Source organism: Emydura macquarii, unplaced genomic scaffold (assembly GCF_026122565.2).
Source record: "Emydura macquarii macquarii isolate MOO-44397 ecotype Brisbane River unplaced genomic scaffold, CSIRO-AGI_Emac_v2 contig_1253, whole genome shotgun sequence".
NCBI lineage: Eukaryota > Metazoa > Chordata > Testudines > Chelidae > Emydura > Emydura macquarii.
The window spans coordinates 39,649,928-39,666,159 of NW_027131390.1; the positions used below are offsets into that span (position 1 = coordinate 39,649,928).

Consider the following 16,232-nt stretch of genomic DNA (forward strand, 5'->3'; position numbering starts at 1 on the left):
CTGAGCTAGGTCCAGGTGGGCTTAGCTCATACTGTCTACAAAATAACCTATTTTGACACAATCTTCTGTACTTAGTGAAGAAAGGTTATTAAAACCAAAGTTCAGCACACATTACGTCAGGGCTCGACAAACCTCGGGTGCCAAGTTGCCATGGCACCTAGGAATTTAATTCTGGCACCTAGTATTTCTCCCAGTGAAGGACTGGGTCCCAGGGGGAGCAGCTGCTGTGCTCCAGCCAGGGCACCCCTCCGCTGGGCCCACATTGTGGGAAGAGGAGTGTGGGGGGGAAGAAGGGGCTGCCACAGCTGGCCCACCAGCCTTTGAATGAACACTAGAAAATTATCCTTGAAACTAGATGGGCAGACAATTATGAAAATGCAAAGTTTCGAGTATTTGAGTTACAGAATCCAGGAAAATGGGGAAATGGAAGATGAAATTAGAAATAGGATAATAAACTGCCCGCTTGCTAAGTTCACCCACGCTTTCTCCTCCCTGACACAAAACAAATATGAACTGAGAGTTTCAGGTAGACGTTATCAAGCAACAATTTAGTGATAACGCATTCCAGTTACTGCTCATCTCTGGCAGTGCAATTCTTTGTTTAGCTATCATTTGCGATCGTGTGTATCGCAGTGAATGGTTGGTGGACATTTTGTTGGCATGTGGCGCTAAGCAAGGAGCACAGTGATTGGCTTGTGTGCTCATCCGTGTTAAACGCATAAGAGACGTGTAGGCACTCTATGCTTCTGGGGCTTTGGAACTTAATTGGGAGTTTTACAGTTAGGAAGATCCTGGGAGACTACAACTCCCATGATGCCTTGGGGAAAAAAGGTGAGAGACTCTTCCCCTTCCAGAGAGTGAGAAAAAAGCATGTGGGGGACTCCATTTTGGTGCTGGGGTAGAGTGCAGCCGAGACTGGAAGCTGCTGGCTGAGTGCTGCTGGCTGCTGCCTGGGTCCCAAAGCTGCTGCTGCTGCCTGGGGCCAGGATCCTAAAGCTGCTGCTGAGAGTCTGCTGGAGTTTTGATCGAGCAGGGAGCTTTGGAGGTTGGTGGCATTGCTTGGGCCAGGGCAGGGACTGAGCCTGAAGCTGACTGAGGTGGGCCTGCAGTGAAGGTGGTGTGAGTGTCCCCTCCCTCTGTTATTTTGGGCAGGGCTTGTAATGGAAGGGGCACAGCAGAGAGACTTTGACTGGGCCTGAGAAGAGGCAGAGAGAGAGTCCCTTCAAGCAGGGCCAGGACTGCAGACGTTTGGTTGGGCCAACTCCAAATCTCCAGCTTCATACCTGGGCTGAACTGATAGCATGCTGTTGGTTCAGTGTGTCTCCTTCTTCAGATCTTCAAGCGCGCTCATGCAAGCAAGGGGTTAGGGCTCTAAACTCTAGGAGAGTGTACACTCTGGAGGTGGAGTAAATAGTGGCAGTGTAAATGCTAGTTAGATAAGTTTCATTAATACTGTATACTATATTTATTAATTGATTTACTCAACTGCCCCTGTGGATTTAAAGTAGTAGTGGTGTTTAATTTCAGTCTTATGCCCTATTTCCTTAATTTGTTAAGTAAAAGTATGTTAACTCTACTTTAAGTATATTGGATGTTTAGTTTGTATAATTGCAATTGTTGAGTTAGTCCAATGTCATAGATTATTAGACTAGGTTTAGTCCTGGAAGCTCCCAAGGCCCGCTATTTAGCATGTGCAGGGGCCAGCTGGGTGGAGGCACCGCCAATTTTAAATTCCTTTAGGAATAAAGGGACTGCAGCAGAGGGGTGGATAGAAGATTCCCACCTATCCTACATCACCACTGGGATACTCAGGATCTCCTTTGTTGTCAGCAACCGTAGGTGCCCTTGCACACCGATGGGTGTTGCCTGCTCCCAAGTAATCCAGAAAAGTAAGGGGGTTGCAGACGCAAGCCGAACGATGCTTTGTAGTCTTGTGGTGTGTACAGGTGTATACACGTGTGTCTCGTCCATAACTTGTTTAAACTATTAGTCGGTGTTTTGCGATAATAATTTTTATTGGTGGAGACTGTAAAAATGAAACGGGCAGCAATTAACATGAATGGCCCATCAGTGAAGGAATTTGATCCTGCAAAGGCTGTGGACTTCAGTTCCAAATTTACAAAGCATGCGCATGGCCACAAGATGCCAAATGAGAAATAGTGGAAGTGCAAAACTCATTTGTCATTTCACATCAGAATATCTTATTTTGTATGACAAATGTGCATGAAGTTCTTGGCTATGCTTGTTTATATGTAAAATATTATTTATTTATACCATTCAGTGGTGGAACGTGAAATTTTTTTCGTAGTCATTAGAACATAAAACCCTGAAAGATGAAAAATTCGTCTGACTCCTTAATTTTAGGGCTGGCTTCTAGATAAAGCAAATTTGTCAAGTCCTGCATTATGTTCTTCCAATCGCAAAGGATCAGAAAAATACTGCTCAAAGATGCGGAGTGAAGTCAGGAAGGCCACCGCGCAATTGGAGTTGCAGCTAGGGACATAAAGGGTAACAAGGAGGGATTCTACAGGTATGTTAGCAACAAGAAAACGGGAAAGTGTGGGCCACTTACTGAATGGGGGAGGTAACCTAGTGACAGATGATGTGGAAAAAACTGAAGTACTCAAAGCTTTTTTTGTCTCTGTCTTCAGAGACAAGGTCAGCTCCCAGACTACTGCACGGAATAGGGAGGAGGTGAGCAGCCCTCACTGGTGAAAGAACAGGTTCAGGACTATTCAGAAAAGCTGGACATGCACAAGCTTTTGATATGGTCTCCCACAGTATTCTTGCCAGCAAGTTAAAGAAGTATGGTTTGGATGAATAGGCTATAAGGTGGATAGAAAGCTGGCTAGATCATCAGGCTCAACGGGTTGTGATCAATGGTTTGATGTCTAGTTGGCAGCCAGTAACGAGTGGAGTGCTCCAAGAGTCGGTGCTGGGGCCTGTTTTGTTCAACATCTTCCTTAATGATCTGGAGGATGGGGTGGATTGCAATTTGCACTCTCAGCAAGTTTGCAGATGACACTAAGCTGGGGGAAGTGGTAGATATGCTGGAGAGTAGAGATAGGATACAGACTGGCCTAGACAAATTGGAGGATTGGGCCAAAAGAAATCTGATGAGGTTCAGCAAGGAAAAGTGCAGAGTCCTGCACTTAGGATGGAAGAATCCCATGCACTGCTACAGACTGGGGACCAAATGGCTAGGCAGCAGTTCTGCAGAAAAGGACCTGGGGCTTACAGTGGACAAGAAGCTGAATATGAGTCAGCAGTGTACCCTTGTTGCCAAGAAGGCTAAAGGCATATTGGACTGCATTAGCAGGAACATTGCCAGCAGATCGAGGGAAATTATTCCCCTCTATTCAGCCCTGGTGAGGCCACATCTGGAGTAGTGTGTCCAGTTTTGGGTCCCCCACTACAGAAAGGATATGGACAAATTGGAGAGAGTTCAGCAGAGGGCAACAAAAATTATTAGGGGCCGGGGCACATGACTTATGAGAAGAGGCTGAGGAAACTGGCCTTATTAGTCAGCAGAAGAGAAGAATGATGGGGATTTGATAGCAGCCTTCAACTACCTGAAGGTGGGTTCCATGGAGGATGGAGCTAGGTTGTCTCAGTGGTGGCAGGTAAGAGAACAAGAAGCAATGGTCTCAAGTTGCAGTGCGGGAGGTCCAGGTTGGATATTAGGAAAAGCTTTTTCACTAGGAGGATTGTGAAGCACTGGAAGGGGTTACCTAAGGAGGTGGTGGAATCTCCATCCTTTGGGGTTTTTAAGGACTGGCTTGACAAAGCCCTGGCTGGGATGATTTAGTTGGGGTTGGTCCTGCTTTGAGCAGAGGGTGGGACTAGATGACCTCCCGTGGTCCCTTTCATCACTAATGTTCTATGTTACACATTACAGCTTATTTCAGAGTTTGTAGATCAGGATAATAGCAGGGAATTTAAATCTGCTAGCTTGCAATAAGTCTCTCTGGTTCTCCCAAAAAGATTGGGGGTCATGAATCATTTGTTAAAAGCTTCCCTTTTTAAGAAATCATAGTTCAGAGATGTGAAGCAGTAATGTAGACAGAGAATGATATCACAGCAGTCTGCAATTTATACTACTTTGTCCAGGTTCATGGAAAGTTACTGGCAGAAACATGGAGTCCTGGGTTACATGTGGCTTGCCGAGTCATGAGGCATTCATTGTCTACTTGCTGCCTCAAGAGTCCCTGAAAGAGCTGATTGTCCTTAATTGGCCATCAAGAAGGCTGGTTAGCCGTGATGTAAATCTGTCTTGGGGGTGTTCCCAGAAACACAATAGGTTTGTAATACAAACATAGCAAAGTGTCATAGCTTTGTATATAATGATGATATATGCATATAAACAGGATAATCATACTTAGCAGACTATAACTTTTCCAGTGATACTTTACATGACACTCTTTGTACAAGATTCATCACAAGTGTGCAACAGTGATACTACATTAGTATAAATATGGTCACCTTTCTTTTATACAGCATCACGTCTTAGCTTTTTACTTCCTATGCGAATTCCCATTGAGATCAAAGAGGCCTGTAATAGTGTGAGGTTGGCCTGGGGTGTCAGTGGGGCAGGCAACAAGCCTTTAGCCCTGGCCCTTCCAACAGGGCGTAGCAGGCAAAACAACACAATTTAAATGCCCCGGCCCAGGGCAGGGCCAGCAAGACAAACAGTTTATACGCCCAGGGCAGGGCAGGAAAAATAAACAGAGCAACCAGCTACAGCCTATCGAGGTTTAGCAGCTCAAGGGGCAGTCATTCCAGGGTTGGGGTGGCCAGGGGGGGAAGGGGGACACAGGCCCACCCGACTCCACTGCATCCCAGCCCAGGGCCCTAGCAGTGGTGCGGTGTCCTGCCACTGGGTCAGTAGGGCTCCCACCAAAATGCACTGACTAGTGGCCGGGCATGGGCAGAGCTGGATCGAGGCCAGCTATCCCTGGGCCATTCTCGATACCCAGGTACCTGTAGCCCCTGTTGCAGTCCAGCTCCTCGGGGTAGATGGTGAGGGGCAGCCCAAGCAGGCCCTCAGGGTCAGCAGCATCCAGCCACTCCTCCAAGTCATTTGGGGCAGGCTGCATTGACAAGTTGCAGGCGGCAGGCAGCTCCTCCAAACCATGGGCAGCCGGCCGCTCTCCCTAGTCACGGGCCGCAGGTAGCCCTTCTCAGTTTTTGAGGCCTGGTAGCTTGGGCAGGCCCTCTAGGCTTCTGCCGGTAGGTAGCTCGGGTGGCCCTTTAACAGGGTTGGGCTCAGGATCCAGCCCTGAGGGAGAAACCTCCTCCTACAGTGGCTTCCCCCTGACTGAGTTACAGGCTCAGGGCCTGGCTTTTCTACTTCCTGTCCCGCTCCTGCACTTCTGGTTTGGAAGTGGTGCATACCTGGGCCTGCCCACCAGGTGGCGTGTGTCAGTCCCCAGTGTCGGGCTTGGAGGGGAGACCACGCCGCCTCACTACACAATTAATAGAGCACTAGAGTAGGATTCAGTCATCCTTATGTGTACACTCGGGACATATACTCAGACTCACCTTTGTAAAGCTATGGGAGAGCAAACCCCCATATTACAGGTATGCTGAGTAGTAGTATTACAAGCTAATAATAAATAAGTAGTCAGACATAATAGTCCACTCGGAGGGAGATTCCTTGTAGTACACATTGTATAGCATGAGAAACATTCAACAATGAGAATTGTTCTATATGAAACATCTCCTTTATATTGCCCATCCCCCCAAGTCATATTAATATTGGTACCTCCCACTCACGTGCCTGTGTGAGGTTGTACGGAAAACCAGATAAAAACAACTTTCCAGCTAAAATGAGCTCATCATAGACCAGACTGGTGCAGCCAGAGGTGCACTCTTTTCAGTTTATTTACCATAACTACTGCCAATGGATCCAGTTCATATCTTGACTGCTGGAACATGCAAGAGACACACACGACTGATTCAAACTGCAGAATGGAGGCTCTGCTAATCGGTTAACCTGCCTCAAGTGTCTAAACTAGTGTATGGCTGGCAGACAAGAGTAAGAGTGACATGGCTTTTTATCGTTGCCCATGGATCTGTGGGAGAGCTCAGAAAACATGTATTCTCCATAGTGTGAGATGCCCTGAGTGGGTATACTGGAAGAAGAATAGTAGTTAAGGAGAAAGACTTTATTTTTTTCTAGGACATAAGTTTGAAACTAACAACTAAGGTTGCTCCTGGCAGAATGACTGGAGATTAGAGCTGGTTGAAAAATGCCCCTCCCCACCTCCACCCCCAAAGAAAAAATTGTGGAAATTTTGAAATTACAAACAAAATTTGACATTTCTCACAAGATTAAATTTGTGATTTTTTTTAATGTAAAAACAAAACTCAGAACACTTTTGGTTTTCAAAAAGCTTTTTCGGTAAAGATGTTCATGTTTTGATTAAAAGTTGGGTTTTCAAAACCCAAAAATTATTACCAAATACAGACAGTTTGGTTTTTTGTTTTGTTTTACCAAAAATCAACATTAAAAAAAAAATTTCCTAAGAAATACTGGAATATTTTGACCAATATGAAAATTTTTCGTCAAGTTTCATGTTGGTCAAAAAGCATTTTTTTTTTTTACAAAAAAATTTCAGCCAGTTCTACTGGAGATCTAGTAGGATGATAGACCTCTCAGAAATGGCTTCCATGATATTGCATCCTCCCTTGTGCTATAGAAAAACTGAAATAAATGTGACAAAGCCATGGTACTAACATAGGTAGGGTCCAATCCAGCAACCCTTGCTTCCACAAGAAATCCTTACTCACACAAGTAATTTCATTGCAGGCACAGACATCTTGAGCCAATTTCCTTTGAAATGGGAATCCTTCCACTGATTTCAGTGTGAGTAAACACTACCATAACAGAAATAACGATAATAATAACTCAGGGCTGCCTCCCTCAATAACCTGTCTGTAAATTGGGGGTACTGCTTCCCTGCTTCTCAGAAGTGTTGCAAGGCTAAATTCATTTTTAGTGAGGCACTCAGATATGAGGGTGAGGGAAGGCCATATAAATACCTAGGTAGGTATTTTCAGGTGAGCTCATAACTTGAGATTTTCCATTGCTGTGAGTTTTTCTATTGCTAACAGCTTCAGTAATGCCAACTCCAAGTGTTCAAAAATCATAAATGCTGTCCCCCAAAATCATGAAATTGTCTTAGAAAAAAAAAAAAAGGAGTTTTAAAAAAATAATACTACATTTGAGGTTATTTTTCTTGATCTTCAGGTTTCTGGGTCTTTAAAGTTCCCTGGGGTCACATTTCTCAACAACTAATAGATCTAGAAACTTTTTTTTTCCTAATAAAAGCTGAGATTCTCCCATAATCCCAAGCCTGCACGAGCTGTGCCATTAAGAAAAACACCAACTAGCACAAATAATATATATGAGATGGCAACAACGTGAGCTCTGCTGATGGAAAGGAGACAAATGCGCCTGTTATTCTGTCCTGTGTTGCAGTTCTGATGCAGTTGCTCCAAACATGGGTGAAGTTTTAGTTCTTTAATGACTTTTTAGCTGTGATGAAATGTGTGTGATTGTGACCAGTGGAGATTGAAGGCCTCTGTCCAGAGAGAGCATCTATAGCGTGGGCAAGCTCCTTTCACACCACTCCACCAATGAGCCTGAACCTGTAGAAACATGGCACATTCAGTCTCCATGGCGCATTCCATGTCTTACGCTTGCTGTAGGCTGGGATTTGAAAGAAGGCTATTCATTTCAATGGGTGTCAGAAGCCTAAACGCTGGAACAAACTACCAAGAAAAGTGGTGGATTCTCCATCTCTTGATGTCTTCAAATCAAGACTGGACTCCTTTCTGGAAGATCTGTCAACTCAGGATATTGGGCTCAGTGCAGAGGGAGCTGTGTGAAATTGTATGCCTGAGATATAAAGGCATTCAGACTACATGACCTAATGGCCCCTTCTGGTTTAAAAATCTGTTACCTCCCTTAGTTCCCATTGAAAATTCTAATCCTAGGGTCTTTTTGTGAGTCAGACGTTTGTCCATTAGGAAATGGATTGATACTAGCACAAAAGCTGCTAAACGACTTAAGTTCTAGACTGTGAATTGCATTATCGGACACAGTGCTGTGTACTTGGGCAAAAGTTTGGCTTGTTGTTCTCTTTGTCTTAATGATCCAGCACAAAACATTATTCCTTGTAGTAAAAAGTTGAGTTTAGTTTTTGTTTGTTTGTTTGTTTATTTATTTAGAAATAACTCTTCAGCTCACTCCCTGCCCTCTGGCATCAAATGCAACCTACTTCAAAGGGAGCCTGTGAGAGGCAGTCTCTGGTGGAGACCATGATATAGGGGAAAGAGAACAAATGGTTGATTGATTAGCAGTGAGGAGCTAAAGCAAGATGAAAAATGGGACAATGGGATTCATTTTAAAGGGGAATGGGCTGCTCTCAGAGACTAAAACGCTTTAAATTTTTTATTAAACAGAATCTTTTCAATAGACAAAATGAGCCTTTCCATCTGACTCACGTTTTGTCTTTCTTCTCCAGTTCTTGTTTTCTCTCTCTCGCTGTCTCTCACACACACACATTTTTATTGTTCTTTTCTTAGAGATCTCCTTTAGTGTGCTTTAGTTTTAAAATGATCACTGGGCTAGAGACAGCAATAAGGCCCCAATTCCAGAGCTCATTTAAACATTTAAGCATGGTTTAACAGGGAAATTTTCGGTGAGCTTAAACACAAAAAGGAAGCTTACAAGAAGCTTGGACAGATGACATGGGGAGAGTCTAAAAATACTACTTGAGCATGCAGGAGTGAAATCAGGAAGGCCAAAGCACAACTAAAGTTGCAGGTAGCAAAGGCCATGAATAGTACCAAGAAGGGTTTCTAGAGGTATGTTAGTAACAAGAAGGTCAGGGAAAGTGTGGGACCCTTACTAAATAGGGGAGGCAACATAGTTACAGATGAGGTGGGAAAAGCTGAAATACTTGATGCTTTTTTTGCTATGTCTTCATAGCCAAGGTCAGCTCCCAGACTACTGCACTGGGCATCACAGTATGGGGCGGAGGTGAGCAGCCCTCAGTGCTGAAAGAACAGGTTCAGGACTATTTAGAAAGCTGGACATACCCAAATCCATGGGGCTGGATGCAATGCATCCGAGGGTGCTGAGGGAATTGGCTGATGTGATTGCGGAGTCATTGGCCATTATCTTTGAAAACTCATGGCAATCGGGGGGCATCCTGGATGATTGGAAAAAGGCAAACAATAATGCGCATCTTTAAAAATGGTAAAAAGAAGGATCCTGGGGACTACAAACCAGTCAGCCTCACCTCAGTTCCTGGAAAAATCCTGAAGCAGGTCCTTGAGGAATCCATTTTGAAGCAATTGGAAGAGAGGAAGGTGATCAGGAACAGTTAGCAAGGATTCACCAAGGGCAAGTCATGCCTGACCAACCTGATTGCCTTCTATGATGAGATGACTGGCTCTGTGGATGTAGGAAAAGTGGTGGACATGATATACCTTGACTTTAGCAAAGTTTTGATACGGTCTCCCATGGTATTCTTATCAGGAAGTTACAGAAGTATGGGTTGGACGAATGCACTATAAGGTGGACAGAAAGCTGGCTAGATCATCGGGCTCATCAAGTAGTGATTAACGGCTCGATGTCTCGGTGACAGCCGGTAACAAACGGAATGCCCCAGGGGTCGGTGCTGGGACCCGTTTTCTTCATCTTCATTAATGATCTGGAGGATGGGGTGGATTGCAATTTGCACTTTCAGCAAGTTTGCAGATGATTCTAAACTGGGGGGAGTGGTAGATATGCAGGAGGGCAGAGATAGGTTACAAAGTGACTTAGACAAATTGGAGGATTGGTCCAAAAGAAATCTGATCAGGTTCAATGAGGACAAATGCAGAGTCCTGCACTTAGGATGGAAGAATCCCATGCACAGCTACAGACTGGGGACTGACTTGCTAAGCAACAGTTCTGCAGAAAAGGACCTGGGGGTTATAGTGGACAAGAAGCTGGGTATGAATCAACAGTGTGCCTGGCTAATAGCATATTGGGCTGCATTAGCAGGAGCATTGCCAGCAGTTCGATTCCCCTCTATTCGGCATTGGTGAGGCCACATCTGGAGTATTGTGTCTAGTGTTGGACCCCCCATTACAGGAAGGATGTGGACAAATTGGAGAGAGTCCAGTAGAGGGCAACAAAAATGAGCAAATGACTTATGAGGAGAGGCTGAGGGAACTGGGATTTAGTCTGCAGAAGATAAGAGTGAGGAGGGATTTGATAGCAGCCTTCAACTACCTGATGGGGGGTTCCGAGGAGGATGGAGCTAGACTGTTTGCAGTGGTGGCAGAGGACAGAATGAGGAGCAATGGTCTCAAGTTGCATTGTGGGAGGTCTAGGGTGGATATTAGGAAAATCTTTTTCCCTAGGAGGGTACTGAAGCACTGGAATGGGTTACCTAGGGAGGTGGTGGAATCTCCATCCTTACAGTTTTTTAAAGCCCAGCTTGACAAAGCCCTGGCTGGAATGATTTAGTTGGGGTTGGTCATGCTTTGAGCAGGGGGTTGGACTAGATGGCCTCCTGAGGTCTCTTCCAACCCTAATCTTCTATGATTCTATGTGTCTGTTTCATCCCTATTCAGTCAACCACTTAAGTTTGCAAGGAACATGGGCATAAGCACGTGTTAAAAGCTAAACATGTGCTTATGTGTTTGGCTGAACTGGGATGGACTGCTGAACTGAGGCTTGAAGGCCTGGTCTATACTAGAGAGTTTTGTTGACAAAAGTCACCTTTTGTTGACAAAACAATTCTGGTGTACACACTGCAATGACTCTTTTGTCGACAAAACAACACCACCTAGACAAGAGGTGTAGAGCCTTTTTCGGCAAAGTTTTTGTGAAAAAGCAGGTGCGTAGACACTACCCTTAGGTTATATTGCTGAAAAGAGCCTCCCAATGATCCTGGCGTGCCATTGTGAGTGCTACTCTGGTAAGCAGTTTGAGCTCGGCTGCCCTACAGCCCTCTGCCTCCGCCCCTCCCCTTTCAAAGCTCCAGGAAATTTTCAAGTAAACTCACCCACTCCACAGCCCAGCAAACACAGTCCTGCCTGCCTGCCCTAAACTACAGGGGAGGGGTGTAACTCCTGATGTACCATGCACTCTCTCTCTCTTTCCATCTCTCTCTCTCACTCACACACACACACACACACACACACACACATACATTCTCCCTCCTCCCTCCGCTTCTTGGGCTTTTTGTGTCTGTGTTCAGCAGTGTCTGCTTGGCTGACAGGGTAGTTTAAAAGCAACTGTCGAACTAGTAAAATGCCCATGAACGGGATTCAGAAACCTTCATCATGTGAAGCTGTGCCTGTCCCGCGAGGCATTGCAAACCCTTCCCAAAGCACCCAGCATCAACTAAAGAGCTGCTAGTGTGACTGCAATCCACTGACAGAAGGAGGCAGTGAAGACACGCAACAGTGCTTTAATTACAGTGGTAGCTGTATGCTGGCAAAGCTTTTGTCGACAAAACTTTCTAATGTAGACAAGGCCAAAGAAGCAAACTCCCCGCAGGTACATCCACACAGCATTATGCTGAATAAGGCTGAGGATAATTTTACTGCAGTAACTGAAACCCGGAGTGTAGTGGTAACTCCCAAATGCAAGAGCACAACATTTACCTTTTCCAGTAAGATCTGGCAGCTCAAGGTTGCCACTAGCACTTAGAGTTAATGCAGGAATTTTGAACCGATCCAGAAAGTTAGATGCCCAGAATTCCCATTGAGTTTCAACAGGAACTAGTGAGGGATTCACAAACATATTTAGTGTGAAACCCTGCCTTTGTGACTCCCACCCTGGGTTCCTAATTCTCTTAGGACCCTTGAAAAATCCCAGATTAAATTAACTAGACCAGGGAAAGAGATACCAAGTGTGTGGATGGCTGGGAATTTGCTGGAGGTTTTGCATCTAATCTCTCCTCGGGGGATCGGAAGTCTATTTGTAAGTAGGGTTGCCAGTTTGGGTTGGACGTACTCCTGCAGGTTTCATCACATGACGTAATCTTTAATTAAGGATTAACCTTTAATTCCTGGAGCTCCAGGATTATCATGGAGGGTTGGCAGCCCTATTTGTAAGGAACATTAGTCACCTCTGGAATGGCCGAAGCACTTCAACTCTCAGCAACAGAATTCCACCTAGTACCTTCCATCAGCAGGACTCTATGTACTTCACTAAGGATCATTAGCCTTCTTTCTACGGATGGGGAAACTGAGCCAGAGGGAGATAACATGATTTGGCCAAGATCACCCAGCAGGCCACTTGTAAAGCCAGGACCCGAACTCAGATTTCCAGCATTCCGGAGTAGCATGCTAGCCTCTAAGCCAGATGCCCCTTTTTCTTATTTGCCTTCTCCTTCGGTCATTTGTTTTCAATAGTTATTTTATCCAGTTTTCCTGCATTAAATGGGTGATTCATCCTGTCACCAAGCTGTGGCCTGGTGAGCAAAGATAACCTGACCACCATAGAAAAAGGGGGCAGGGGAAGAAAAACAATGGAACCAGAGAATATGCGGTAATAGACATAGATGGGTGGATGAGAATTTACTTTATCATCATCTACACCGGCCTCTGACCGCTACGCTGTAGAGTCTACGGCAAGTCCTCAGTCTCCTTAGGAGGCAAGCCCACCTGTGTGCCCAACTCTCCCCAAACGCAGTACCTTTTCTCTTCTCCTGACCCTTTCTGGCACTTCTCTTTGGCACTGCTAGAGTGCTATCTGTCCTCCCACCCATCCGTCAGTCCCTCCCTCCCATGCAGATAGGCTCAGACCCCTCCAAATCTCAGCAGCCTCTGAGAGCACTGCTTACTTGGAGTCAGTTGTTTTTTTCCCTTCTCCCCTCGACCCCAGAGGTTCAGTCTATCACACGTCCCTTCCCTAGTGCTCTTGGCATGTCTTAAGGCAGTGCCTCCGAGCTGTGACTGCCAAGAGGAGCCATTTGCGGCAGGATGGGTTTTCAGAGCTGCAGGGCTTCCTGCTCTTTTAGTTCTTGTGTCCCCATCCCCAGCTCTGCAGTGACCTGTGACCTGTCCCCATTCCCAGTGACCTGCAGCCCACTTCTCCCTGAGCTCCCGCACATGCACTTCGCCAGGGACCTGCAGTGCCCCTGCTGTTCCAGTACTAGATCTCTCTGGACAATAGACTGTCAGGCCGTCCTGCTATGAATTTACCATGTGAACAAAAAAAGTAACTAGAAGGGAAGCATTTAATTGTGTAACCCCAGATAGAATCTGAACTCAGCTCTGTGTGCACCCACCCACAGTGTCACTACATCCATTCTGTCTTCTTGTAGTGTCACACACCATGGTAGTGGGTGCCCTCATCTCCCATGCTACCTGAGTGCACCAGGCTTGGAAAAGCAGTATGCGAATGGATATATTTCTTTTCCCTTTCCTGTACATCAGTTTACCTCTCTACTAGGGCACAAACCAGAGTTTGGTGTTTTCAGACTCTTGATATCTCTTGCTAGATCTATTGTATAGAGATAAATCTCTGAGAGAATGAAAGGATATTTTCCATACTTTGTAGAGGAAAATAAGTTCACTGTATGTATAGAACCGTTTGCTTATAATCCATTAAACAATTGTGACTGTTGTCAATAACAACTCCTTAAAGTTAACACTTCCAGGGGGTTCCCCCAACTTTTAGCACTTGTTACTACCACAAGGTCAGTTATTCACCTGCCTATCCTCTGCTAGGGTTTTTTGCCAGAATTTACCCTTCTCCCTGGATGGTGTCAAAACCCTCTGTAGGGCACACCAGCTCTTTGAAGTCTGGGAACAAAATCATAGTCTAAGTGCCTCTCCTTGAGTCTTTGCAATGGCCGTCTGCAATTTGCACAGCCTGCAACAATTCTAGTCCTCTTCTTCTCCAGTGTGGGGAGGGAGCCTGCAGTCAACCCAACAAATGGATAAAGTCCCTGGAATACTTTCCTTACCACAGACCATTCTGGACCTCCAGCTGTCACTCCTGCTTGTTTTAACCTGGCTCGTCTATTTTGGTGAGATTCCACTCCACTTCTGCAGCCCCAAGAGGCTGAATATAAACATCTCTCCCTTTGGATACTTATCCAGTTTGGACCCTAACTCCAAACACATTGTGGTTTGACCATTGCTACTCATTATATACCCCCAGACAGCTAGCTGGCTAATCGTAGGGTTTTATGCTGCTAATCATCTGTGATGGGATCGCCGGGGTGCAAAATGGACTGTGGGAGTGTTGAGTCCTCTGTCCCAGTAAGCAGGGCTGTCTCTCACACTTTGATGCTGAGGGCAAGCTGCAAACCTCTGGCAGGAACTGCACTTATACAGCCATCCAGCTGAGTTACATGAATGTTCTCCCAGTCACTCATCAACCAACAGCAGAGAGACTCCGCCAGTTCTCCCCAGTCTTACACCCCGGAACTGTACAGTCTTGCACTGGTCAGAAGCCTAGCCAAGTTAAATTTATTACCCAGTCTGCAGCTCCCTGTGTGGAGTGGACACATGCTAGCCTTTGTAAACCCTGCTGAGATTTCCCAAGCATTTTGACCAAAACACACTGTTTTAGGTAGAATATAAAATAAATTTATTAAGATAGATTTTAAGTGATTATAATTAGCCTAAGAAATAAAAATAAATTTGCAGTCTATGTTCTACAAACTAAGCAGGATTTAAATCAAACGTCTCTCCCTGACAGACGGTACCAGCAGGCTACCGTTCCTCATTACATAGTCTGGGACCACCCTACCCCAGTTCAAAATCTTTGTCCTCCAGATGTTCTTCCAGGTGTTGAGTTGTGGGGGCGGGGAGAGAGACCAAGTGATGATGTCATTTCCCCTCTTTTATACTTTTTTCCAGCTTGTTGGAAAGATTCTTGCTGTGACGTGGGGGTCAGGCAGCCCCCGTTGGACAGGCAGTCTCCCTTGCCTATGTGCCTTCTCTGAGAAGTCTCTGGGATGGCCGTTGGGAGAGTGGATTTCTGTTAGTGGGCCATCAACACCTGTGTGGCTGGTCTTTTGTTGCAATTGAAAGGTTGGCTGTGGGCATCCTCCAACCGTATAATGTATTTCAGTAACACATATAATGATAATTCATAACTTCACCTACAACGATAGCACATGCCATCCAACAGGATAGTAATGTTCAGCACACCGAGACTTTTAAAATGATACCTTGCAAGGCCTACTTTGTACAAAACAGAGCATAATCATATCAAAGGGTGAATGTGGGGATTCCCAGGGGCTGTACAGAGTGTCACACCATCATCACCCTAGTATCTGAGCATCGTCCATGTCACATCAATAGCAGCAGTGCAGTCCCTGTTCACTTCATGGATTCTCATGTTTAAACATGGGAGGGCTATAATAGCCTCAGACAGACATGGAGTGGTGTTGGCATGGGCATAATTTGTGGGGAGACTGTAAGTCTCAGACCAGAAGCAACAGGATAAGTGGTGCTGCACGTGGTTGCTGCCTCAGGCACAAAACCCAGGTGGCAGCAGGGGCAGCCTGTCACCGGGAGCAGGAGGGATCTGGCAGGGGCAGCCTGGCAGCGGGAGCCAGGTGCAGGCACTGAGTGAGCCTGGGTGGAGTGTGGCAGTCACTGAGGTGGAGGGTCTGGGTCTCCCTATGCAGCTCTCAGTATGGCCCGGCTCCAGCTTCTGGCCTGGACAGGGGGTGGGGCCCTAGGGTGGAAGAGGAGGAGGAAGGGGTAGGGCCACAGTTCTGGTGCCGATGGTTCCCCCACTTCTACCCAGGTCCCAGTGCCCCTGCGGGGATCCCCAAACAGGCCAGGGCCCCTGGGCATAAGCCCTGGGGGCCTGTGCATTAACCTGCCACTGTCTCTGGCATGTCTTTCTTTTCTGTGGTAAAAACTTGGCCAGAAATTTGATTTTTAAAATTATCTGAACCTTTTCCTGTCATCTGCTTCATTTCAGAGTGACTGGTTTTCCTTGGGCTGGTAGGGTTTGGGGATAGAAGGGAGTGTCAGCGGTTGTACCAGTCTTATGGCCAAATGCCTTTTCTACAGCTGGCCAAAAATGCAGCTTGATTAAAATCAAAATGTTTTGCAGGAACATGTTGATTTTGAAGACTTTTCAATGGGAGAATGTAGAAATGCATCTTTTTTCTCATTTCAGTTCATTAATGCCAAAACATTTCACTCAACTAGCATTTAAATTCATTTTGTTTTGATTATATTATATT

The 16,232-nt window shown here is 45.7% G+C and overlaps 1 long non-coding RNA gene across 1 annotated transcript in view; it reads left to right on the top strand.

Moving 5' to 3' along the window:
* Positions 1 to 909: 909 nt before the first annotated feature.
* LOC137154044 (uncharacterized) overlaps positions 910 to 16,232 on the top strand; it is a 75,866-nt gene continuing 60,543 nt past the window's right edge. Inside the window, exon 1 of the long non-coding RNA XR_010920039.1 lies at positions 910 to 1,045. This is a non-coding gene — a long non-coding RNA (uncharacterized lncRNA). The remainder of the gene's footprint in view (positions 1,046 to 16,232) is intronic.